The sequence below is a fragment of the Cryptomeria japonica genome, chromosome 2 (assembly GCF_030272615.1).
Source record: "Cryptomeria japonica chromosome 2, Sugi_1.0, whole genome shotgun sequence".
Classification (NCBI taxonomy): domain Eukaryota; kingdom Viridiplantae; phylum Streptophyta; class Pinopsida; order Cupressales; family Cupressaceae; genus Cryptomeria; species Cryptomeria japonica.
This window is the reverse complement of record NC_081406.1, coordinates 560,886,244-560,912,398: the sequence shown is the minus strand read 5'-3', so window position 1 is coordinate 560,912,398 and position 26,155 is coordinate 560,886,244.

Genomic DNA, 26,155 nt, shown 5'->3' with positions numbered 1-26,155 from the left:
ATCGACCGAGGATGCTCCTGCATCATTATCTTATTATTCTGTTTACCACATCAAGGATATTGTGGATTGATCGGAGAATTCTTTATGTTTATATGATTGTTGTGTTTGGTTCTTTCAAGGAAAGATTAAATACATGCAAAATAATCATTGTAATAGAGATAAATCATCAAGTATAAGAAACTAAATAGTTGACAGACTCATCGTAGGTGTGAAATTAAAAATTGTCTAATAAGGAAAACATAAAAGAAATAATTAGGAATCTACTTAACATTGTACCCAATAGAGGAAAGACACTGATCTCATTTTAGAACCCTAAAACTTATTACATTTTGTAAATATTTTATTTGTGTATATTTTACTTAGAAGGCCAAAATAACATATCATACTATTGAATAAATATGATTTATGTCATTCAAGGTAAACCCGCCTAAGCACTATCAAAACCTATAGAGTAGGGATTCAACAACCAAGTCTGGTTCATTACATTAGTTGGCCTAAACTGACTATTGAACTTAATCATAGAATTTGGCCTATTCTTAGAGTCCAAAAAAACCTGTAGTTTTGAGCTCTAATGGGACCCAAAGGCTAAAAACTTGCGATGGAAATAACAAACCCACTAAAACTGGATGCGAACCCACTGGACTGTGACAGACTTAAGCAAGATAGATCAATAGAGAAAACCCATCATTTCTCAAAGCAAACTCGTGAGTCCTCAAAGCGAACCCGTGAAAGCAAAAATGAGAGTGTGATAAGTATGTTGCTTTAGGCTCAGAGTAAAGGCATTCCCATTGGAGTAAGCAACAAACCCGCTAAAACACAGTTGTGACAAGTTGGACTAATTGTTAGATGAATTTTTGGCAAAAGATCATTTTATGACACAAGCACAACAAACATGAAAGTAGAATGTGTGACTCAATCGATATAATGAGGGCCTAAAATACCCCAAGATGTTTATAATTACTGGTTTAAACATGAAGACAAATCTGTCAAACAACATGAAGCTTGGAATACAGATACTACTTGTTGAGTCCCCACTTGGGATAAATCCACATACTAAAACAAAGTGGACAACTAGAGATTTTGGAGGCACTGGCTCCCCCTTAGACAACACACACTTCTTAGGCACACAAAAATATCATACCTCGAAGATCCGAAGATCTTATAAACTGAGGAATTTTTATCTCTAGAATGAGTAGTACGAATCAGGGTAGCTTCAGAGGTTCGACCTCTTGCACAAACAAGTATCAAGGTTTTTGGGTTACTAAAACATTGGTTTGTAGTGGGGAAACTTTTGGGGCGATCTAGTGGCTATACATGCGATGACTAGCTCATTTAAGAGATATTGCAACCTATAGAACACAAGTTTTTATGCATCTACCACACAAGCACCAGGGGATTTTGAATTTTGTCAACACCATGAAGGTATTTTCATGTAGATACTGAGTGAAACCATTTGTATAATGCAATTGCACTAGTTGATTATGGCTTTTGCCAAAATCATGAATATTTAAATAGCAGACTAAAATAAAGTATCGGTTGGGTCGTTCCCTCTCACCGACGTAAAGCACTATGAGGTAGGCCCTTTTCTAAATAAAATAAACCAGGGTGTTGTTAATCACCTTTCTCTTACACCCAGGATCCCGAAGGCAATGGGAGAGGATAATCAGTGTAACGATGGGTCCACCCTACGATATGCAAATGCATCAAACACATAAAACACTTGTTATTTCCTTTAGCAAGCTGAAGTGTGCAACTAATTAATAAGGAAAACAAGATTTAAATTTTAACCCAAATCATTTCAAAGAACACCCCTCTTTGGCGGTCCTACAATAAAAAAGTTAAATGTTTAGCTTATGAGGTCTTTGACAATTGATGCAACTGCACAAACGTTAGTGAAATCACATGAAAAAAACATTAGTAGGTTAGTGGTAATCTGACGAAAATAGAATTCACGAAAATGGCAGTAAAATGACAAAACCCGTAAACCCACTAAAACATAGTTCAAACTCTAGGGAGTTTGAGTGAATCGTGCAAACCTGCCATAGTTAGTGTCAAACCCGCTAAACTAGGACTCAAACCAGTTGAAAGTGACTTCAAACCCGTTGAAATACTTAAGACAGATGACAACACCAAAAGAATAAAAATAGAATTAATTTTACCAGTTCAAACCCACTGAAGGAGACCACAAACCCGCTAAACGACTACAAATAGATTATAGACCCAAGAGTATAAAAACCAAAATTAATTTTACTAGTTCAAACCAGCTGAAGTAGAGCACAATCTCGCTAAAGGAGACCACAAACCTGCTAAACGACTACAAATAGATTATAGACCCAAGAGCACAAAAACCAAAATTAATATTACTAGTTCAAACCCGCTCAAGTAGATCACAATCTCGTTTAACAACTAAAATTTTTGAGAAAAAATATACTTGCAGTTGGATTGGCAGGAATGCATTCCCGTCAAACTTAGCCTTGAACCCACTATTCTTGGTAATGTTCCCATGATTCTACACAAAATTGACCTCCTAGATTGTGTTTTTTCCCTCAAGCATCGAAAATCTACAATTAAAAACACTTGAAACAACAAAAAATGTTAGAATCACCCGTGAAGTGGATCCCACCGGGCATGCCAGAAATGTGTGAGTAAAAATGTGTTCAAATAAAATGATTAAAATAAAAAACCTAAAAATATAAGAAAACAAAAAATCCATTTAAACACTCAATATAAGGACGCTTACGAAGGGAAATTTGATTTAAATAAAAAGCAATCAATTAAAAAAATGCATACCAATAACCCTTTGATTTGATAGGTCTTGAATTTGATGTGTGTTCATGGTGTTGCAGATCCTCGTTTTTGCTCCATGGTGGTTGACGCAAGATTTGGTTGACGATATGATCGTGCAAAAGGATGAGTGATTATGTTGTTATGACAACACACTATGCAATGAGTGGATGAATGGCAAGGAAAATGGAGGGATTAAATAGAGTTTTATGGGAAGAGGGAGGTGCATACAAATGTGCCATTTGTCTCACTTGAGGGCAAGTAGCAAGGAAAAGAATGACAAGTGTCTTTGATAGAGACAAGTGTCAATAAGAGTGCAAGGCGACTTTGAGCTCATAAGAGTGCAAGGGAGGACAAGTGTCATAAGAGTGCAAGGTGACTTTGAGATAGGTGAGGAGTTAATATGCATGCCATGATAGGAGACTGGCAACCTACCAAAATCGAATATGGAGCCTCATCGAAGAATTTGATACTTCAACATCTAGTTGGTGCCCTGCATTCAAAACTCGATACTAGATGCATTTGTAGTAGCAGCCAACACTCTCAAAATATTTAACGACTCGCCTCTCAAAAGGTTCTCAGTTAAATTGGTCCAGAATCCAATGGTACCTGATAATATCAAACATTTCCAAGTATTTGAAGATGACAAGAACATCCTGGCTTTCCTTGCAAACTCAAGAAATTTTGAAGATCAGATTATTGATGAAGATGATAGAGAAGAGGTTTTAGAAGAAGGAGATAATGAAGGAATCATGAACCTCACTTAAAATGCCATCCCCAAGGGAATGGTCACCCTTGAATGTCTCTTTGACTCTAACCCTAGAGTGAAATAAAAGTTGACTACGAAGTCAGAAGCTGGGAAGTATGAACCTCACAATATCGGTCCTGAAGGACATGAGAAGATAGTGTACATTGGTAAAGCCTATACTGAAGATTAAATAGAAGAAATCATTAAGATTTTAAAGGAATATAGAGATGTAATAGCTTGGGGATATGAAGATCTGAAGACTTTTGATACTTCTATCATCACACACATGATTCCCCTGAAACCCAATATGAAACATTTCAGGCAGAAGCGACGTCTAGTGAATCCTCTCATTGAATCCCTCATCTTTAAGGAAGTATAGAAGCTCCTCACTGCTAAGATTATATTCCTTGTTAGGAACTCGACATAGGTCACTAATCTCGTGCCTATCCAGAAAAAGTGGTGAAATCCAGTTGTGTGTGGATTTTCGCAATTTAAAAAGAGCATCTAAGAAAGATAACTATCCATTTCCTTCTCTTGACAAGGTCCTTCAAATTGTCAATGGGTCACAGATGATGGCATTCCTGGATGGCTACTTAGGCTACAACCAAGTGCTATTCAACTATGAGGACTGTCTGAAAATGACATTCACCACCAAGTGGGGAACCTTCACATATCGTTGCATTTCATTCGGTTTGATAAATGTCGGTGCAACCTTTCAAAGAGAAATGGATGCAGCATTGAAAGAGTTGATTGGGAAATGCATTAGCATATACATGGATGATCACTATGTTCTCTAAGAGGCGTCAAGACCATTCAAATCACCTGAGCACAATATTTGAAAGGTGTCAAAAGTATGGGATTTCTCTTAATCCCAAGAAATGCATATTCAAAGTCTCTAAAGGAAATTTGTTGGGTCATGTGATCTCCAAGAGAGGTATATCTATTGATCCTGACTGACGACTAGAGGCATTATTAAAGCTTCAAATACCTAGCAGTAAAAAGGAAATGAAATCTTTCTTTGGGAAGATAAATTTTGTTCATAAATTCATCATCGAGTTTGTAGAAATTGTCAAGCCCCTCAATAACATGATGAAGAAAGATGCAAAAATTGAGTGTACCCTAGAAGCCAAATATTCTTGTAACCAAATCAAACAATCAATTGTGGAGGCACTCGTTCTAACCAGCCCATACTACAATTTGCCATTTTATATTTATTTGTTTTCTTCCTTGCACTCATGCGTTGTTTGACTCACACAGAGGAAAGATGGAGACGAGAAGCCAATCTCCTTCATGAGCTCACCATTTAAGAACATTGAAGAAAGATATATTGCATTGGAGAAATAAGTGTTTGCCTTGGTGCGTGTTGTCAAGAAATTTAATCACTATATTCTTCGAAGCAAAGTGTATGCTATAGTGCCAAATCAGGTGATCAATTCATTATTGATGCAAAGTGAGCTTGGAGAGCATAGAGGTAAATGGATGGCTATCCTCCAAGAATTTGATCTTGAGATGCAGTCCATGAAGTTAGTCCGAGGACAAGGATTGTCCCAAGCACTCACATTAAATGATCCCCATATCCAGTGTCAGCAATACACAGTGAATTATTTCACTCAGGACCCTTGGTATAGCGACTTGATTTACATCCTCCTCAACAATAGATGTCCTGAAGGATTGATCACTCCCAAGAGGAGGGCGTTGAGGCTCAAAAGCACTAATTACATGATCAAAGACTCTATACTTTACCACATAAATTATGAAGGCATCTACCTTAGATGTTTGGATCGACAATAAGCTCAAAATATGATCGAAGAATTCCATGGGAAATATGGTACAGGTCATGGGTCTACAAATGCAACAACTCATCAAATTATTAAGGATGGTTACTATTGGCCCACCATATTCAAATTTGTGCCTCACCATGTTCAAAATTGTCATACTTGTCAGACGGCTTCTACCAGAGAAAGAAATTTGTCCATGCCCCTACAACTTATATATGAGGTCCGACCATTTGTTCAATGGGCCTTGGATTTCATAGGAATAATTAACCCTAATTCGTTTGTCAGACACAAATTCAACCTAGCTACTACAGATTACTGTACCGGGTGGGCAAAACAACGAGCTTGCAAGAATTGCACTACAAAAACAGTCATCAAATTCCTTGAAGATAAGATCACTACTAGGTTTGGAATGCCATTTGCTCTGGTATGTGATAATGACCTTGCTTTTACTTCAGCACAATTAATGCAATGGTCTTATTGAACACAAGCTAAACCTTAAGTTTTCTTCAAATTACTACCCACATGGGAATGGGGTAGCCGAATCAACCAATTTAGAACCTTCTTAACATGATCAATAAATTATTAGAGAAAAACCCTAGGGACTGGCACAACCAATTGAAATACGTCCCGTGGGCTGATAGAACCTGTGTCAAAGCTGGCCTTGGTACCTCCCCTTATTACCTAGTGTATGGCCAAGAGCCTATTTTCCCTGTTAATCTCTAGATCCTAGTACTCCAACTCATGAAAGACCTAGAAATTAGAGATCAGGTCGAAGTTCGCTTGCTCAATTTATTAAAGTTGGATGAACAAAGGACCAATGCTTTGCAACACTTTGCCAAATACCAAGTTGTATTAAAACAATGGTTTGATAAGAGAGCCAAGATAAAAGCCTTTAGGATCTTCGACTTGGTCTTATTATGAGACAAGTCCAGAGAGAAGGAGGGCGAGCACCACAAATTCAAGAGACTATGGCTAAGACCTTACCAGATTGTTGAGATTCTAGGAGAAAACACTTTTAGGTTGAGCACCTTGACTGGAGAACCTATACCATTACCTGTGAATGGTCAGTTCCTCAAACATTACTTTGGATTACCTTTGTCAAGCCTTGCGATTTGTACCATAGTAGTTAGTTCCTTTCTTTCCATTTTGATTTTGTTTCTCTCTTTGTTCGTTCCTTTCTTTCTATTTTGCTTTTGTTTCTCTCTTTTCTTGTGCCTACTTCTTATTCATTGTTTGTCTTTCTTTCATGTTGGGGAACTATTTCTTGGGTTTGTGTTGGATAGGGAGAGTGCTCTTTGCATCGCAGTGCAACCTCTGGGAGATTTTCTCTTAGCCCTTTATAACTCATTACCTACATGGTTTTGAAATCCTTTGTATGTTCGCTTAAAGTGAAGTATAACGACTCAATTGTAGTTGAAGCTCTAGGTATTTTTGGAGTATAAAGCTATTTGGGGAGATTATACCATTTACACATCTAATGTACGCAACTAAACTTTAAAGGTATCCAAGAAATTCATATTCAAGTGAAAAATCCAAAATCTGGAAATCTATTATTGTCCACCATGGTTCCCAACCCAATCTTGAGCTTCATTGCTGAAGAGTTGAGCAACTATCAAGAAAGATCTCCGCGAATGCATGAAGAAATATTAAAAGATCTATCTAAAAGAACAATCATGAGTCAAGATTACCACTTTGCAGGATAACAATTGCATTAAACATATTTCTCAACTCACTCGGGTGTTTCAAGTATCTCCACTGGAGCTATAGATGCTTGGCTGGCAGTGGAGAAATATTTGACGGGGTGCAGAGGCAACTTTGTCAGGGCTATGTGATTCCTAGCTTGTTGTCCCTTCATGTGTTTCTTTTCAAAATGCTAATCAACAAGTTTCACATAGTGTTGTGTATGAACCAAGAGTTGATGAATTGTGTGTGAATGAAGCAAGTGTGCCTCAAGAAGTGTCTATGCCTCAAGAGCCTACTCTGAGCTACACCTATGAACAACTAGGTTATGTGTACGCACCTGAGAATGATTGTTTAAATTAGTTTGAACCTTCTATCCAAAACTAAGTGGTGTGCACAAATACATATCATGATGAACCTTATGTTCCTTATCGACATTATGAAGGTGCCATTAATCCAATGGTGTATGATCAAGCTTTGATCATCAATAAAACAAAGATGGTTATGAGAGATGAAGACATGTCAGTGGTAGCCTTATGGAGGTTTTGACTCAAGAAAAATGTTTAGTGCTATGGATGCCAATAACACGACACCTCAGTTAGCAAGTCAACAAGAAGGATGTAGTGTTGAATACATGCATACAGGTGTTGAAAATCATGTTGGTTATGATCTCAATACCCGTGGTTATGATAATGCAGCATATTCCCATAATTGGATTCATATGGTTTGTTGTCCCAAGGCTCAAAATGATGATAATGGATCAAATTTGGATTCAGTTGCAGCGTATGAGAATGGGGAAAACCTGAGCTATGTTGGTGATCACGAGTATGCACTCAATGAAGAGGATGAAACCTCACATCTCAATTGCACCTATGAGGAATATAATGTTGATGATGAGTTTATTACTCAGAGTTATGGCGTGATGTAGTAGTATAACATCAATGAAGTGCAAGGGCCATGCACACCTGAAATAAATGAGGTGACATATGTTGATCAACAAATGAACATGGTGTATACAATTGAGAATCCATTGTATGATGATGCCATTAACATGAAACAACTCATGTTTTGCAATGACATGCTTGAGATCGATTCTCATGTAATGTCAAATCCACTATATAAATAGGTGGACTCATTTTTAGATGAGGAGAATGTTCTATCAATCTGTGAATATGACCTCCATGAAGCAAACGAAATAGATTTACATGTTCCATGTGAGTCTAATTTTTATGAGCAAGATGTTGGTACCTCAAGTTCATCATGGGATGAGCTATCTATGTACCATGATGAAGTGGATAACAAAGAAACATAGTGCATTCAAGATCATTGTATCTCAGAGCCAACCGATGAAATAGAAATTTCAGACTCTTGTGGGGAGTCAGATAATGAGATTAGTTGTAGCTTGGGTTAACAATATTCTTTGGTTGATATGAGTCATGCCCACGAGGTGAAAGAAATCAGTGATGTTAATGAGGGCATGCAAGTTTTTGAACAACAAGATGAAAGCTATGATGAACCTAAAAATATGATGATTGCTAATGATTCAGAGGTCTATGATTACATAGCTAAAGATGAAAGTGTATATGAGGTCCACTATGTTGATCACTATCAAAAGGACTCTCATGTTGATTATGATGATCAGACCTTGTTGAATGTGAGTAAACTTTTTTATGAAGGATCCTACATGCATGTGCAAGATGATTCAAAAGATGAATTGAATATGCTTTTGATTGATGAGGTGAAAACACCTAATAATGTTGACAACAAGGAGGTACATGTGTGTTTTCATCTTTTTGGACAACCATGTACTCATTTGATGAACCATGCTTCTAAAGTGTGTCATGATGGATGCTACAATGAATATGGATATGTGTCATTCAAAGAGCATGACAACCATGTGTTGTCTCATCATGAATGCTTCCAGATGATGGGAAGATATGCAATGAAAGGTAACCAAGGTGAGGATAACAGCAACATGAGTAAAACACCAACTGCTGATGTGAGTGATTATGCCTATGATCAGTGTGTTTTCACTAAATGTTTCAGATTGGGCATGATGAAGTCAGAGGGGAGCCATATTTTTTACCTAGGTAAGTTTTGGTTCTTCATGTTTGGTGGTCTGGGACCAACTATTAATCATTTTTTCATAATAAAACATACAATGATTGAGTGGCCCAATGGATAAAGCACTCGGTCTACTTCTCTAGAGATTTGAAATCTTGCCATGCCCGCAGGGGGCATGCATCCTCAAACAAAAGCCACTATTGGGACTCAAAAATTCAGCATGATTTTTGAGGTCCCATGTAAAATTTTGTTCTAATGCACTCGGTTTTGCCTTATAAAATAAGTCTAAGTTGATATGTTTAATAGATTGCAATTTTGCACCTATTGAGTTTTATGCATAATCCTCTTTAGAAAGTGTTAAGCACCTTATAGAGATGGTATATACCCATTTTTAGGATCCTATGACAAGATTTGATGGGTTTGTGAAGTCTCATTTGGAGGTCCAAAAGTTGGGATGGTTATTTGTAGTTGTCGCACCTTTTTTAGTAGCCCACTTATAGCAGTATATCTTTGCACCAATTGATTGTCAAGCTAAACTGAAGGTTTCCCATGATTCTCTGCTTTTTTTTAAGCCCCATGAATCCATTTGACAAGCTTCCCAAGTTGATTCCATTTGCAAAAAGTTCAGTTTTGCAAATTGAACAGTGTTAAACAACAGTTTGGTGCCCTCTTTGTGAATTTGTATTTCACATCCAATTGACTTGCACTTCAAAGTGGTTATACCCCATGATTGTCTATAAAATTATCTACTACATTCTCAGTTTGTGTTCCCCTAGCTCATCATCCGATTAGTTTTTGAAGCCCATTCCAAATGAACTTTTTCAGGGTTTCGTGAGCAGTAGTTTCCAGATTTTCAAAGGAGCCAATTTTGAGGGTCAATAATTCGCACATGTGACCTAATCAGGTCAAACCCTCTTTCATGTGTTCTTAGGGTATATTGACGTTCCAACATGCCAAGTGGTGGCTCTTGGAGTGGTCGTTTGATATTTTTTTCCAATCAGGTTTTGGGTGCTCCTCATATTCATTCAACAGTTTCAGATTCAGAAAAGCCTGAGTAGACAGCTTTGATAGTTAATATTTTTTTCCTCAGATGTCATAATTACGATCCGTCAGATGCCCTAGATTTTCATTATTACAATCTATCAGTATGCCAGGTTTCAAACTTTGATCAGATGTTTGGATCAGTTTTTAGAGCCAGATTCAAATGCTACTCGAGTGTTTTGGGGCCAAAGTTCAAAGTTGCAGAGCGTCAAGTTTAATGATCCCAAATTCAATTTCTCGAATTTTGAGTGCACCCATTCAGTATTTCAAAGCACTTTCATCAGTCAGTTGCCTAGAAAAGAGAATTTTTTAAGTCGGGCCCACCTTTGGGCCCGACTGATGATCGACCTAGTGAGATCAGTTAAGGCCTATTTAATCAAATACATCTTATTTATAATCATATTGATTTAAATAATATTGTATTTAAATTAATATGGGTAAATCCAGTAAAAAGAAGGGAAGGGGTTGATTAAATTTTCCCAGCCAATGTAGTAAATTTTAAATCATTTTGATAAATGATTTAAAATTTTACAAAGATTATTTTTCTTCCTTGAAGGTTTGTGGGGGGGCCCAATAAAATGAAATAAGTAAATAATAAAATGATGAAACCTTATTAATCTTTCAATTACGAGTGCTACAAAGGTATAGTTGTAACAAATCATTTTAATATGATTTGAGCGCATCACCAGGTGGCGGGCCCTACACACCTTCTTTTGACACATTACGAGGGATGTGTCTATTCTGGCTCCAAAACGACAGTACGGATTGACTAACACGCGTCTTAGTCGCGCGTTTTACACCATCGATTTTGTAATAAATGGTTGCGATTGACTAACACGTCGCTATCATGCTATATTCTGTTAACTTTGGCCCATTACAAGAAGGAGGTGAACATTGGAGGATTTCATGCAAATCTTGTTGGGATCTTATCTTGCGGAGTTTTGTGAGCCACTTGGGAAGCACACAAGATAAGATAGGGGAAGTGATTATCTCGTCTTGTGCAATTCTCACCAAGACTTGGGGGCTGTAGCTATTCTGGCTCCAAAACGGACCTTTCGTACAGTGTGTTAGCGACACGTTAGTCAATCGCAATCGTTAATTGCAAAATCAATGGTGTAAAACGCGCAACTAACACGCGTGTTAGTCGATCCGTACCGTCATTTTGGAGATAGAATAGACGCATCCGCACTTGGAACCCTGCAAGGTAATGAAAGGATGCGAGCAGTGAAGGGATTTTCTATCTCGCGTAGGATAAATCACGGGCCTGGTACCACACGGGGCAAAGAGAAAAAGGTCTAGCTCCAAAATGACGGTACGGATCGACTAACATGAGTGTTAGTCACGCGTTTTACACCGTCGATTTTGCAATTAATAGTTGCAATTAACTAACCTGTTGCTAACACGTTGTATGAAAGGTCCATTTTAGAGCCAAAAATAACTACAACCGAGAAAGAGTCGGTGGACAGATTGTATCTTATCCCCTGCATAAAAGATATGAGCAAGAAAATGTCTCGGGATAACAAAAATCAAAGGCAAATAAAAAACAAATGCCCACATGAAAGATAAGCTCAGAACAAATAAAGTTTAGGGCATAAACAAAGGTAAATGCACAGAGAGCTAAATTTTCTAGGGTTCCCGCCGATTTGAGCTTGGTTTCTCTATGTAGAACTCTGTCCATTCGACATCATTGAGGTCGATGGTTTGACACTTAATCGTCTGGCTTTGCAGAGGGGCATGCGGGAGGAGCAACCGTGTTGTGGGCACAATTTCATGCTATAAGTTTAATGTTGCAGGAATGCTTTGATGGTCTTGGTCTTGTGCAGCATGCGAGATATGATAGGGATGATGGTTTTTGAAATAAAGGTAGGTATTTGTGTGAGGCTCTTTCGCATTCCCTGTTGTGGATTTTCACAGTATCCACATATGTCACGTGTAGTGTCTTTCTTTCGGCACTACATGAGCACAATAAAACGAGCTATTTAGGGACGCGTCTATTCTGGTTCTAAAAAGGCAGTACGGAGGGACTAACATATGTGTTAGTCGCGTGTTTTACACTGTCGATTTTGTTAAATTTTGCATTTAACAGTCGCCATTGACTAACCTGTCACTAACATGATGTACGAAAGGTTTGTTTTGAAGCCAGAATAGTCGCGGCCGCTATTTAGGAGGTCTTGAGCACATGCAATATGTGCAGGCTGTTCACATAGTTGTCTTAATGGATCTTCGGTCACATGGGGGCACGATGTCGGTTTTCCTCTCTACCTAGATGCAATGGAAGATTTATGGAAACATAATATTATGACTATGTGGATGTGATCAGTGATGGTCGAGGATTGTATGTCTGTATTCCAAATTAGAGGCAATGTTTGTGAGATTCACCGCTAAGGGAATTGTTACACAACGTGCAGATGGAGTCATACCTTATGGGTGCAGTTTCAGCAGGGGACTCAATGTGAGAATTCGTTTACTCCCTCAGATGTTTGAGTGTGCCAAAGATTGACAATTAAATGCAAATGGCAAGTGCATTCGGAGGTGTTAAAGCTCTTTGTATGCCTATGTAAATGATGAAATGGAACCTGCCGCCCCAGCAGTGTATTGGAAGCTTTGGTAGGGTGTTATGAGTGTGGCTACCTAAGTGAAATATTTTTACCCATAAAGTGAAGAAATGCGGCACTCTTGCATAATTATAAGGGCAAAATATACATGTAATATGAAGGGAGATATTTCACTATGGGAGAAATATGTGCACAAGAGAAACAAAATGTGCTATATAAATGAGAGACCAGATTCTTTATTTTAGGGGTTTACCTTATCAGTAGACAAATCATGTTTGCATAAGGTAAAATATGATGGCAGGGCAGTATGAGGATGAGGAAGTACAGTAAGTCCCTATAGTCCACAATGTGGATTGTGTTTCACAAAAAGTGCTAGGATCAAGTGGACAAGGTATTTCAAAGGCATTCATCTTAATAAGGAAATTTGGCATAAAATTAAGGGGTATATTATGTGACCATGGAGTGCGAGAGATTGAAAAGGGGATAAGATTGAACTAAGTGGTGAAATAAAAAATGGAATATTTTGGAGACCATGCAAGTCAATGAAATGGAAGAATGTTATTCCAGAAAATTTTGTTGTGTAAGATGGTTAAGTAAAAGATTTAACCATAGAGGGTAGAATGTTTTTACTGCTAGGATATGATGTTTGTTCACAAATAATGTGCACTTTCAAGAGAATAAAAAGATAAAATATATGCAGAAAGTGGGAGTCACAGGGCACTTTTTCCAGCACAAGAGTGGAGTTTGCCTTTTCAGCCAAGATGGAAATTTTCCATTTTTGTCAAAATGAAACGATGCAGCAAAAGTCAGAGGTTTTGTTTCACCAAGGAGGGTATTTTTCAGTTTTGAGTGCAGAGAGGGAAAAGCAGTCAGAAGAGGACAAAGACTAAATGTGGAAAACCTTGTGGAAAACCTTGGTCAAGGAGCAAAACTATGAATTGACAAGTGCAACCAAAGGGGTAAGCTTTCAGATTTTTCAACAATTTCCAGCAGGGTGCAGAGGTTCAAGTTTGACAAACTTAGAAGGAAGAGTGCAGATTTGAAGTGGAGATTTCAAGAGAGGAGACATGTTTCTTTCTGAAGATTCTTTTAAGGTTTTTTATAGGTCTTCTTCTTTCTTGATGTATATCTTTCCTCTCTTCTTCTAAAAAAGATAATTCTGAATGTAAGTTTTTCCATCATTTTGGAAGCAAGGCTTCCATGTATAGAGTGCAAGATTTTCATGATAGTTAGAGTTATTTTTCAGTTTGTATATGCTTTGAATTTTTAGTAGTTGCAATCAGATATGCAAGAAAAAAATACTGGTTTCTCTTGCTACTATCTCTTATATGTAATAGTGTTATTTATGAAATACATAATCTAGGATTGTATGTTTTGTCCCAGCAAACCTGGGGCTTATTCTATTTTTGCTTCTCTTTAAGGAAGAGATTAAAATGCTTGAATAGGACGATGAATAATATCTCTTGTATTGTAGAATCTTTAAGTATGGTTACAAGAATAACAAAGGTAATGGGTGTTAATGTTAAGCATTGATGCTGAGATTTATGTCATTACAGTTCAAGCTACTTAGGTGTAAGGATGCATACTAAGAATAGACTTTGTTGCCCATACAAGGCACTGATCATAGAGTTGTTCACAATTTTCATAATCATCATCGTACATTTAAAAAACTCTTTTACTTTCTCCATTTCTTTCTGCATTAGGAGTAGGGTTAGTGTAGAAACCCCCCTCAATAAAGTGCATTGATGCTTAGAAACTAAGGTTAAAGCCAAAACCAAGAGTTCACTCATCTTCCTTAGTAGATTTTCATTGAGATGATCTGTTGAAAATGTAATGTCCTAAGTATTTTGAAGTTGTTAGTTGTTTTGACATTGCATAGGTTCTCCCACCTTGGTCTCACATAGCCAAAAGTGTAGGAGATCTCAGTCTTGTGTCTGAGTCTTGTTCAGTTGGCCAAATCCTTCTCCAAGTTTGTTGATGAGAGTGGAAATTCCTCTAGAACTCAGAGACAATTGGTTTGGGAACCAACACGGAGTTCACTTTTATTCATGCCCCCTGACTCCAGAACTTCGGGTTCTCAGAATTTCAGAGTCCTCTTGCAGAGTTTTACAAACCTCGGAATCTCGGAGTCCTGAAGTTGGTCTCTATTGTTCCTTGAGTATTTATGGATTCCAAAACCCTAGAATCTTGAAGCCAGTCTCCAGATTGCCTCTTTCAAGACCCAAAACTTCGGTATCCCAAATTCTTGCCGAAAACCATTTCAGAATTTTGAAACTTTGGAACCTAGAAATAGGTCTTATGTTGAGCTTCAACCTCTAGGACTTGGAACCCCATAATTCTAGAACCATGTATAATGGGCTTCTTTCGACCTCAAAACCTAGGAATCTCGGAATTCCAGAGTCCCTTGCTTTTAAAAAATCTCTTAGAAGTGTTGTCATGTGTATTCTCTCGTGCATATTAAGCCAATCTTATGGAAACATCAACCACCCCAAGAAGAAAACCAAAAGCGAAATCAAGCTCGAGAAGAACTCGCCCACAATGAAGTACCAGTATCAGGATCAGACCTTGCTCTCAAAGTTTAAGAATTAAGTACAATGGGTCACTGATACAAAAACTGGTCATATTGAGATAGATGATATCGAGAAAGAAGTGGCTCAACTAAACCTCAATACACCATATAGAAGAATCAAAAGGTCTGGGCTTGTGGAAGCCACCACCTTCCCTCAAGTAATGCAATCTCCAGAATTGATCCTTGCTATGACTCAACACTATGATAAAAATTCTCAAAAGTGCAGGGACACTAATGGAAATGTGGTAGTTGACTTTTCGCCAGAAATGCTCACCATGACCTTTGACATTCCTTAGTACGATAAGGTCGTCCAAACCACTGAAGAGGAGGCAATCAAAACATTTATTCAAAAGGTCATAGATAACAGACGCCACACAAATGAAGTATGGTTGGAGTAGCCAAGGATATCACGGTTGAAGGAATCTGATAATATTTTGAGGGTGGATTTTAAGGATGCACCAATGGATTTGATCATCATGCTTAACCATGCCTTTGGGAAGCCGAATTGCAGACACTACTATCTATGGATGTTCCATTATATCCATACTATCTCAATAGGCAAGGATTATTTTGATTGGGTGCAAATAATTTCAGATAACATACATGAGAAAATGTTTACAATATTAGAAACAAATAAGTTCTTCATGACTTCTTATGTGATCTGTATGGTGTCAAGGAGTGACAATAACCAGGATAAATAAAAGTGGCAAGCTAGGAGAGGAACCTAGACAAATGAGAGTGTGGGAGCATTATACTCAATTGCCCATTCAACAAGTGAAATTCCATTTTAAGAAAATCAATGATGCCTTAATTTATGCAGTGATTTGTAGGTTGATAGGTGATGTAGGGTACCACATTTCTCCCGAGGCTATGAAAGTGGTACAAGAATGGGGTACATGGTTCCTCCAAAATCAACGCTCCACTTACATCCAAGTGAGCAGATTTACAGGAAATCCCTTCCTCCTCCCCCAATACTGCAACAATCAGATCATCATCCTTGAATATGCAAGGCATATCGTAGGACTTCAATCCCTCCTGACCCTCAAACTTAAAACTGAGGTCACTTTCATGCCAAAATATACAAGCAACCAAATCAGTTGTGCATGAACTGCAGGACCTCAGTTTGAAAGAATTTGATTATGCTAGGGATAGGTAATGATCCATTTGAAAAACTAAAGCAAATAATATCGATGTCATACCAAGGTCATTTGTCGGCCTTGGAAGATTTTTGGGTAGGTATGCAGGACAATTTTGAAGCCAGAGAAAGGGGTACTACAAATTGATAGTTCCGCAAATTAGGAACTTTAAGGTTGAAACAAACATTCCTAATGATCTCAAAGACGATGGTGAATTACTTGATCCAATTTATAAGGAAACCGGGGTCGACAAGAAGCCTCTTTCTCCAATCAGATGGTCAAAGCAGGAGAAAGTTGACATTGATACTATAGCTGAGAAAGTAGTTGAAAGGATGATGCAATGGTTAAACCTTAGGATTCTCCCTAGTGCCTCTAAGGAGAAGAAAAAAGGAAAAGCTACAAGAAATCCTCAATCGAAGACTACTAAGAAGTATGTCAAAAAGAACCAGATCAGAATCGAGAAAGAACACTCTTGTAGATCCAAAGGTTGTTGCTTGTACCATTGATAAGGGTGAGTTGATAAAGTAGCTTGATGCAACAATCAAGGAGTCTTAACTCCTTAAGACAACAACCGAACATGGAATAACTATTGGGCTACAAGTAGTGCACAAGCCTCAATCACTTTCATTGTGCCAGTTATTGGAATGTGTCTAGGAGAAGGTATATCACAAGGAGGAGGTGTTGAGCAATAGGTCCCTCTCACTCAGATACTGGCATCGGCCTCTGCTCCATCTCACGAGTAGGTTACTATTCATAATATTGAGTCTAACTCTGAGGAGGATGATGAACCTATTTTGGTGGTTGCACGTAAAAATAAGAGTGAAACAATGCAAAGGAAGTCCACCAACAAACAAGTCCAAGTAGAAGAAATATTGCAGCAGGTTCTCTCCATCCCTCAAAATGAAGAACATGTTGATCAACCCAAGGATCAAGAAGAAACCATTATTCAAATGCAATGTAGGGAGGGCATGATGAAGCAATGGATATAGATGAGTAGGATGAGCGGATGGTGCTCACTCCTCAGGACCAAGAGATGCTCCTTAAGAAATTAGAAGGGGATAAGCAAAAACAACATGAGGAAACTGAAAACGAAGTTTCTAAGAAAGAGGTAGGTGAGAAACTAGAAGAATTCATCAAAAAACAACAATTAAGTCATGAACAAGTACTTTCAACAAACTTCGCTCAACAGATCTCCCAACTCCATCAACAATGTGAAGATCCTGCATAGCAACAAGAACAATAGATAGAATCACACATGGTTAATGTCAAAGTGACAACCCAAGGCAAACATGAAGATGACAACATGTCAGAGTGGTTGACCTGCAACTTCTAGAAGAAGAATAAAATTGTCTTCCCAAGCATCACCTTACAAGATGTTATAACTGAATCACCAAGGAGAGTCAAGAGGGCCAAAACTCTCCATCATCTTTCGAGAAGCAATTTTGGTGATGTTATAGCCAGTGTTGCGACCCCAATGCAAGAAGAGAAAAAAGGTGGTCAGACCTTCCCAAAGTATCAGATCTCTTAAGTCAACCTTGGTAAGCAGACCAAATGGGGAGAGATAGCTTCTTTGGATGTAGCCACCACTTCCATTAAACATGGATAGAAAAGGAGCACAAGTCTAAGAAGGATATCAAGGCGCAATTGCCACAATATAAGTAGCTTCTCATTGAAATGTCAAAACCTTTGGACTCAAGGTCCGGTGATGTTCTGCATTATAATTCCTCGTTCCCACAAGAATAAGTGAAAGTACTATTTGAAATGAGGAGGGTGGTATCAACCCTTAATACTTGGACAGGGGATCAGCTTAGCAAGGTGAGGATGTTTCTTAAAGACACTATGGAAATATATGAAGATGCCAACCTCCTCGAGAATGACCTCATCTTCCGTTTTGAACAATGGAAGAGCCAATCCAATGGATTCTCAAGGGCAGTCAAGTTTCTTAAAAGGATTAAAAGACTGGGTGAAGGCGTTATAAAAGAAGAAGGCTTGTTAGGGGGTGAAGATTTCAACAACTTGCAAAATTGCATTGATATCTTGCAGTTGAAAGTAGATGTAATAGATCAATGCAGTGAAAAGGTACTCAAAGAGAATCCATATTTCTTGGATCTCTTGGAGCACTACGAACAATACGTAATGAAACTAGTGGGCAAATATGGCACAAACCTAATACAGTCTAAAGCTCTCAGCTATGGGGTGGTCCTCAAGCAATGGGAAGCATATACCGCTAAATACTTATCTTCAACCATTGAGTTTGATGTCACCATAATAGACAGGTACTTGCATTTGATCCTTGAATCCTCCCAAGCAACGCAGGTGATTGATAGTTTAGTTGACAAGGTGGATGAAGTGAAAGAAGAACCAAGAGTTGTCAAATTCTGGATTGAGTACATATCGGACCCACCATGTGCTTCTATAGACTGCTTCATAGGAAACTACCACAACTATAAAAAGAACAAGAAGCAAACTAGTAGTTAGCATGAAGATGCACACTTAAGAAGGCACCACCTTTGTGATCACTGCAATTCGTCAACAACACTTTGGCCACACCTGTTATGCACCAACATCGCCATCAAAGGACACCACACGTGGAGGTTATGAAACTACAACACCTGGAAGATAACTCACTGATGACACTAGTGTAGTAATAGTTAAATGGAGTTCTAAAGGCAACAACTTGCATGTTAACTACGACTCCCACCATTTTGTAACTAGGTTGCAGGCATGTTTTGTTCTTAGAAAATAGGAGGCACGGAGCTATAAATATGATGAATTGAGCCATTTGAATCATCCGAAAATTGAAGATTGGAGGCCCTAGTTTAGGATTTTACTTGAAATTCTTTCATTGTTTAACTCTTTCAGTAATAATGCTCGCTGGTACCATTCTTTTCATAAATAATCAATGCAAGTTGCTATTGTGGATCGCATGTTTCATGATTTATGTTGAGCTTAGTTAGTATTTATGTCATTTGACATCTTCTCTCATTTTGGATAGCATGAATGTTTTGAATATTGTGAGTTTCATTGGATACACGTCTGAAGTTGTTTAACTAGTTCCACCTGTATGTGGGATCGTAGACCTCATATGTGGATGGAAATCCTGTATGTTGCTATCTGATTTGTTATTGATCATATCTAATTATTGGAAGTATTGTCTTTTATTTAACAAGTTTGTGTGGTTATTTTTATTCCCTCTTACCCTTAAATCTTTTGCCCTTTTTTTGTTTCTGAGCGATCTATGTAAGTGTCTTTTGTAACCAGCAATACCGCCTTGACTAAAAAAGTCATATGAACCCTGAGTTACCCAAGCATCGTTGTGACCCAACAAACATGACCTTGGGGAGCACAAATTTCGTAATCCTAGCTCTTTTCAGGAGAGGCTCCACCTTTGCAAAGCCTGCATGTAGGTGAGTATAAAAGGCCTATCAACATTGTCCATGGGGGTTTTCTTGCCCTATCGCTCCACTGCACTCTCCTTGTCGCTTGAAGTTTTTCCAATAGATGCAGGCTAATTGTTCTCATTCTTTGATAGAAACTCCTTGATTATCTCCACCCGAAATCTCCACCTTCATCTCACTATGCAAACCTTCAACTTTCAGATAATCTTTTAGCCAATCTACATCCTCATTCACCATAATTCCAAGCAACTTCTTTAAGAAGTCCAAATTCTTCAATGTATGGTTTTATATCCTCAAAGGCCTCCATGTCATAGGTGATGATAATCAGTAGCTTGGGCAACTCTATCCCTTGTCGTTGAATGACAAAATAATCATGCGAAAGAGGAACCCTCAAGTCCTTGTCCAAATTAGCCATGACTATCTCCATTTCCCCCAAGAAAGACGGTTGGAATAGCTTCCAACTCAAGAGCTTGACCCCTTATTTCATTTCCCCAACACTCAGACCTATCGCCATAAACATAGTCATGACATCAATGTTAACTTGATGTTGATTAGTGGCAGAGAGAAATTGTTCTCCTAATACCACCTTTGTCACATGAAACACCAATCCATGTGAATAGTTCATAATGGCCATGCGTCTCTTCTTCGAGATTGTTCCCACAAATGACATTTGCCTCGTATCAAAGGTTAGTTGGATATGCGTGTCCATATCAATAGCATGTTCAAAAAGCCAACTTAAGAGTGCTTAGATCAAAAGCCAGACGAGTTTGTGAAGCATGTCAACTTGTCTATCCCATTTTAATTGCCTGCCTCCCATACTCGTATTTAATTCTTCATAATTAAGTTATCACTTCATATCTTTTTGAACAAGGCCCCAAATCCTACTTCGTTTTCCTCAAAATTTATGCGACGTTTGTGGCATGCCAAGTTGCCTTTTAGCCATATTTTTAACACATTTAGCCTCCATCACCTTATTATTAATGCATCATCCCACCTTGGAATGATGCTCATTCCATTTCACTTAATGATGATACGTGGGTTGGCCTTCGTGCTAGAGTGATATACCCATCATATTAAGTTTTCACTTTGATAGTTGCAAGTCCACCTTGTATGTGAAGTATCTTTTACTTGGCATTCAACATGGAAAAATTCATGATTAAATTGTACTTAGTTTCCCCTTGTTATGGCCAAGTTGGCCATATCATGTGTTGACCCATTCCCTTCCTATTATAGATGTGATATCTTGAAATTTAGGAAGGAAGTAACAAGTTCTTGAATTGATTTTAACCATCTGTCCAACTTCTCATTTGGAAGAGAGTTTTGTATAATGGCATTAATTGTAATGAGTGAATCTCCTTTCAAATGAATTTGATCTATCTAAAGCTCCCTACCCATTTCCAACCCTAGTAGTGTTTCTCTAAACTCAACTACATTGTTTGTGGTCTCTCCTAAGAAAATTGCTCTCTCGGCCAAAATATTCCCATCATGGTCTCTTGCAATGCATCCATCACTACTAGGGTCGAGGTTGCCTTTGGAAGCCCCATCAAAATTTATCTTGACCCTTCTTAACTCAAGGGCACACCAACTAACACCACGACGAGGATTAAAAGGAATATCAACCTTCCTCATCCCATTAATGGGGGGCAGGTAATAAGGATTATTAAAATAAATAAAAATATCTAAATAATATCTTTAATCATTTAAAAATGAATTATATTAAATTAAATAGAAACAAGATTAAAATAATATTTTTAAAAAATTTAAATAGAGAAAAAATGATTGTTTTTTACCTTTATTCTCATGAGAAAAACATTAGAAAAATGAAATATATAATTCTTTATTTTAAAAATGGTGTTTGAAATTATTTTAAATCAAAATAATTTATTTGGTTTGTTTTAAAGTTGGATATTTTGTTTCAATTATTATTTAAATTAGTTGGGAGTGATTGGGCTGCAATGCAACAATAAGTTCCAAGGTGGTGCTAAGGCCACCTCTCATGTTCAAATCCTAGCACATTGATATGTTGGACTGAGTACTGCTTCCTTGATCGGTGAGTAGATTTGACGGAGGACTAACAATATCCATGATGGAAGGAAAGGCAGAGGTAGGATGCTCATTACACAGTGGCAATAGGAGAAAGTGATGAGAATGTCAATGGAGTTGTCATGTCCATAGCACGAAGACAAGATAACAAACGTGAAAGAGGTTTCCATGCCTCATATCTCAAGACAATGTGTATGGAAGAGATGACACTACAAAGAGATAAGAAGTCGCTCGAGCATGGAGAGATAAGGTTAGGGTTAGTGGTTCAACATGATGAAGAGATAAGGAGATGTAGAGTGATAATGAGGCACTCGAGAATGGAGAGATAAGGATAGGGTCAACAAAGGGAGGGATAAGGCTAACAAAGCGATAAGGAGAGTTGGAGAAAGAAGTCAAAAAGAATTAGGACATCAAAGGAGTAATAAGGGTGAGGAGTAATAAGGGTGTACATGTCGGACATCTTTATGGATGGGGTCCCTAAAAAATGTGGCCTCACTATTTCATAGCTCCAGTAAAAATGTTCATTGACTGTATATAAATATAATTTTAAAAATATTTGGTAAACAAAAATAATAATATTAAATTAATGATTTAATTTTTTATTTAATTATAAAAATATTTTAAAGAGTTAAAACAAAAACTAATAATTAAATAATCAAAAGAAATTGTAGAAAAATTATAAATAAAAGAGAAAAAGAAAGACTAGAATGAATTTGTAAGGAGACTAGGAGGAATTGGTAAAAAAATAGGAACAAGGAAAGGATTCAAGAATTGATAATAAAGAGTAATGATTCCAAGTTGGTGAATTTTTGTTTCATTTGATACATTTTAGATTTAGTTTTAAAATTTAAGGTTTATATAAATTATAAATTAAAATTTAAAATTTAGATAAATTTTTTATATTATTTTAAAATAAATTTTAATTGAAATAAGTTAAAAAAAATTTAGTATTTAAATATAGTCTTTGGAGAAACTTAATAGCTTAATCTTAAAAATTTATTTAATAGTAAAATTCAAATTTCATATAGATTATAAATTTAAATTTAAAATTTAGATAATTTTTTATATTATTTTTGAAGAAATTTTATTTGAAATAAGGCAAACTTGTTTTAGTATTTAATTATAGTCTTTGGAGAAATTTAATAGGTTAATCTTAAAATTTTATTTTATAGTTTAAGGATTTAATTAGATCGAATAGTTTGAGTTGAAATTTAATATTTAGTTGAAATAATTAATTAAAATCTTACATATATATACACATATGTTACTTGGTGGAAGAATGCTAATGAAGGTCACTTGATTATTCATGCTCTTGATTTTCTATCAAATGATTCCTCTCAAGATGATGCCGAGTCTTCAGCTTTTGGTGTGACCTTAATATGCTCAATGGATCCTAGTGGGGAACTTCCTACCTTGTGCTTATAGCTTGATATGTCCTTAGCTTTGGGCTAGCTCTAGATTTTTCATGTGGTGGAAGGTCACCTTTCGTCTCAACATTCTATTACTCCCTCTTTGCGTGCTGACAAAATCTCTATGAGGTTTCTCCTTGCTTCCCCTTTTTATGAGAATTTGGATGATAATATTGTTGGGACTATAATTATTAGAAGGAAGAAAGATCTTTTTGATTTTGATTTTTGAAACTCATGCTCAAGTGGTGGGTGAAAGGTCAACTCAATCTAGACTTGTGATTGTCCAAGAGGGACCTTGGTGGTCCAAGCTTTCTCATTTGTTTGTAGCCTTGTTTGGCAACTTGGTTTCAACTATTCCTTTTTCTCTTGGTTGTGTTATTTATCTAATATTTAAGCTTTGTTTGGTCCTATTTCACTCAATCTTTTGGCAACCCTTATAGGGTTGGGATCCTTGTTTCTTACTTCTTTTTATCTTTTTTGTGCTTTTGTGTAAGGGTTCGAACCCTTTCAAATTCTTTCGTACCTTAATAAAAAACATATGTTATAATTTAAATAAGATATGATAAATACGAGATATATTATAATAGATGAAAATAAAAGAATAATGTAATTTACATAATAAAAAAATTGAGTTATGATTAAAATTAAGGACTTTATGTGATTAAACTAATTCATATTTCGTTTTATTTAAAGATGGGTATAAAATAATATCACTGTTTTAGTTATTTCTTTTAGCTTTTTATTTTAAAACTAATCTATGCAATTAGTTGTTAGTTGTTAATGGTAGATTTATTTTTAAATGGTAAATGCATAGCTATGTACCAACGAAGTCACAAATAGGGACCTCATCCCCAATAGTAAAAATCAACAATAACATCTTGATGGGGTTTGAAACTTTGTGTCAAGAAGCACATCACCATAATTTAAACACCACACTATGTTAATATTGACATGTTGTAAATGAGAGATTTATTATAACAATTTTATGCTATTGAATATTATCTCTTAATATTAATAATTATTTTATACAAATAAATTATTAGTCATATACTTTTTTACTAGTAAACTTGACATTAGAGAGTCATACCCCATATATTAATTAGTAAAACAAAAATTAGAAAGTTTGAAATGGTGATTCCATAGGAGTACCTAAAATTTCTTTAGCACGTGATTTCTATTAGACCCATTAATGGGATGCATTTATGAAGCACAAGAATCCACTAATTTATCCTTAAATTCTATCAAATAATTCCAAGTCTTAGCACCACATTTGGTGTGGGAGAAAATATGCATGTTGAAGGGTACCCCATACTTTTTCTTTCCTTTCCACAATTGTTCGATTTCCATTTGTAGCCCCAACATCCACAACTTCATTAGATTTTATTGGGCTATTAATTTTTCTTTCCCAAGGGACATAATTTTTTAATCGTTTGGCTATATTAATATCTCTTCTTTAGTTATGGAGACCTTTAAATTTGAATTCTTAAAGATTTCCCTCCTAGAAGGAGACAATCCTTCAACAACCCTTGGTGTAGATTACAGATCAAAATGGACTTCATTTGAGGAGTTCCATTTTGAACCATTTGAGTTTTTTGATCTTGAAGAAATTAAATCTTCCTTTTACACAAAGTAATGAGGGAGGGAAATTTCTCTCTACTAAGTGGCCTAGCTGTCAATTTTACGGTTAGAACATTGTGCAATAATATAGTTGTGCTAAAACATCTATGATAGCGGAAGGGTAAATCCTCATAATCCAAAATTTGATTCCAACATTGATTTGGAGTATTGAGAGAAATATCTACTAAAATACTTTTCATAATATTTAGATTGACCAAAATGCGAGCATATGTAGTATGAACATAATTGGAGGAACCCTCATCAACACCCAACAAATTCCATGCATTGCTAATAGCCTCAAAGAAAGACTCAAACCAAAATTAGAGTGGAAGATTCAAGATTCGTACCCATATGGGAGTAGTAGTAAAAGATTCATAAGTGGGGTTGAAGTATGGATTCCACGATTTAAGCACAAGAAAATGAGCTCCATTAATAATCACATAGAATAGTATTTTGATCCCAAATGCTGTCAAAAACCACCATTGAAAATTCATGTGCACAAGGGTATATTTGAATATCACCATTCAAAATGGGGTGCTATGTGTCTATGATGCATTTGTGAAGTTTAGAGAGGCTCAATTAGAACCCTTTGAAATTATTGATAGAACCCTTCTTAATGAAAAAGATTCATTTCAACTACTTCTCTTTTGATTTTATCCTCAAAGTCCATTGTAGGAGAAGTATTGGCACATTGGTGAGGTCAAATTTCTTAAAAGAGACCAAACTCCAACATATTTAAATCATTTTTACCCACTTGAGTTGAAAGTACATCCTCTTTAAAAGGTATTTTACTTTGAATTTATAATTGAAATTATATAAATTTAATGGAGAAATCTTAATAGAGTTTTTTTTTTTTGATAAAAGTGGAGAACCCACTAAAACTTATATATTATTCATATAAATGTTTACATCGGGTTCAAAAAAGGCATACCGGTGGGAAAGAACCCGCAAGCCTTCAAAAAAATAAAAACTAGATACTACCCTTACATCATTTGTTACTGTCCAATCAGATCACCCATCCCCCTACCTTTAAAAATTATACAAGGGTCCCATAGGACATTTACAAAAAACCAGACTGCCACCAAATGAAGGGTTGAACAAAATGCCATCAAATTTACATGAAGGACCACCAAGGAGATAATAGTGATGTAGTAGCTCCTGCCAAAAACCATATGGAAACACTCAAACATAACAGTAGCCAAAGAACCTCCAAATCTACATCAAAAAAAACCATACCACCAACTCCAAAAAACAATCATATATACAAGAACCAAGAACTAGTGCTCTCCTCTGGAGGATCATGGGCTGAGAGCGGAGGAGGAATAACCCTTAG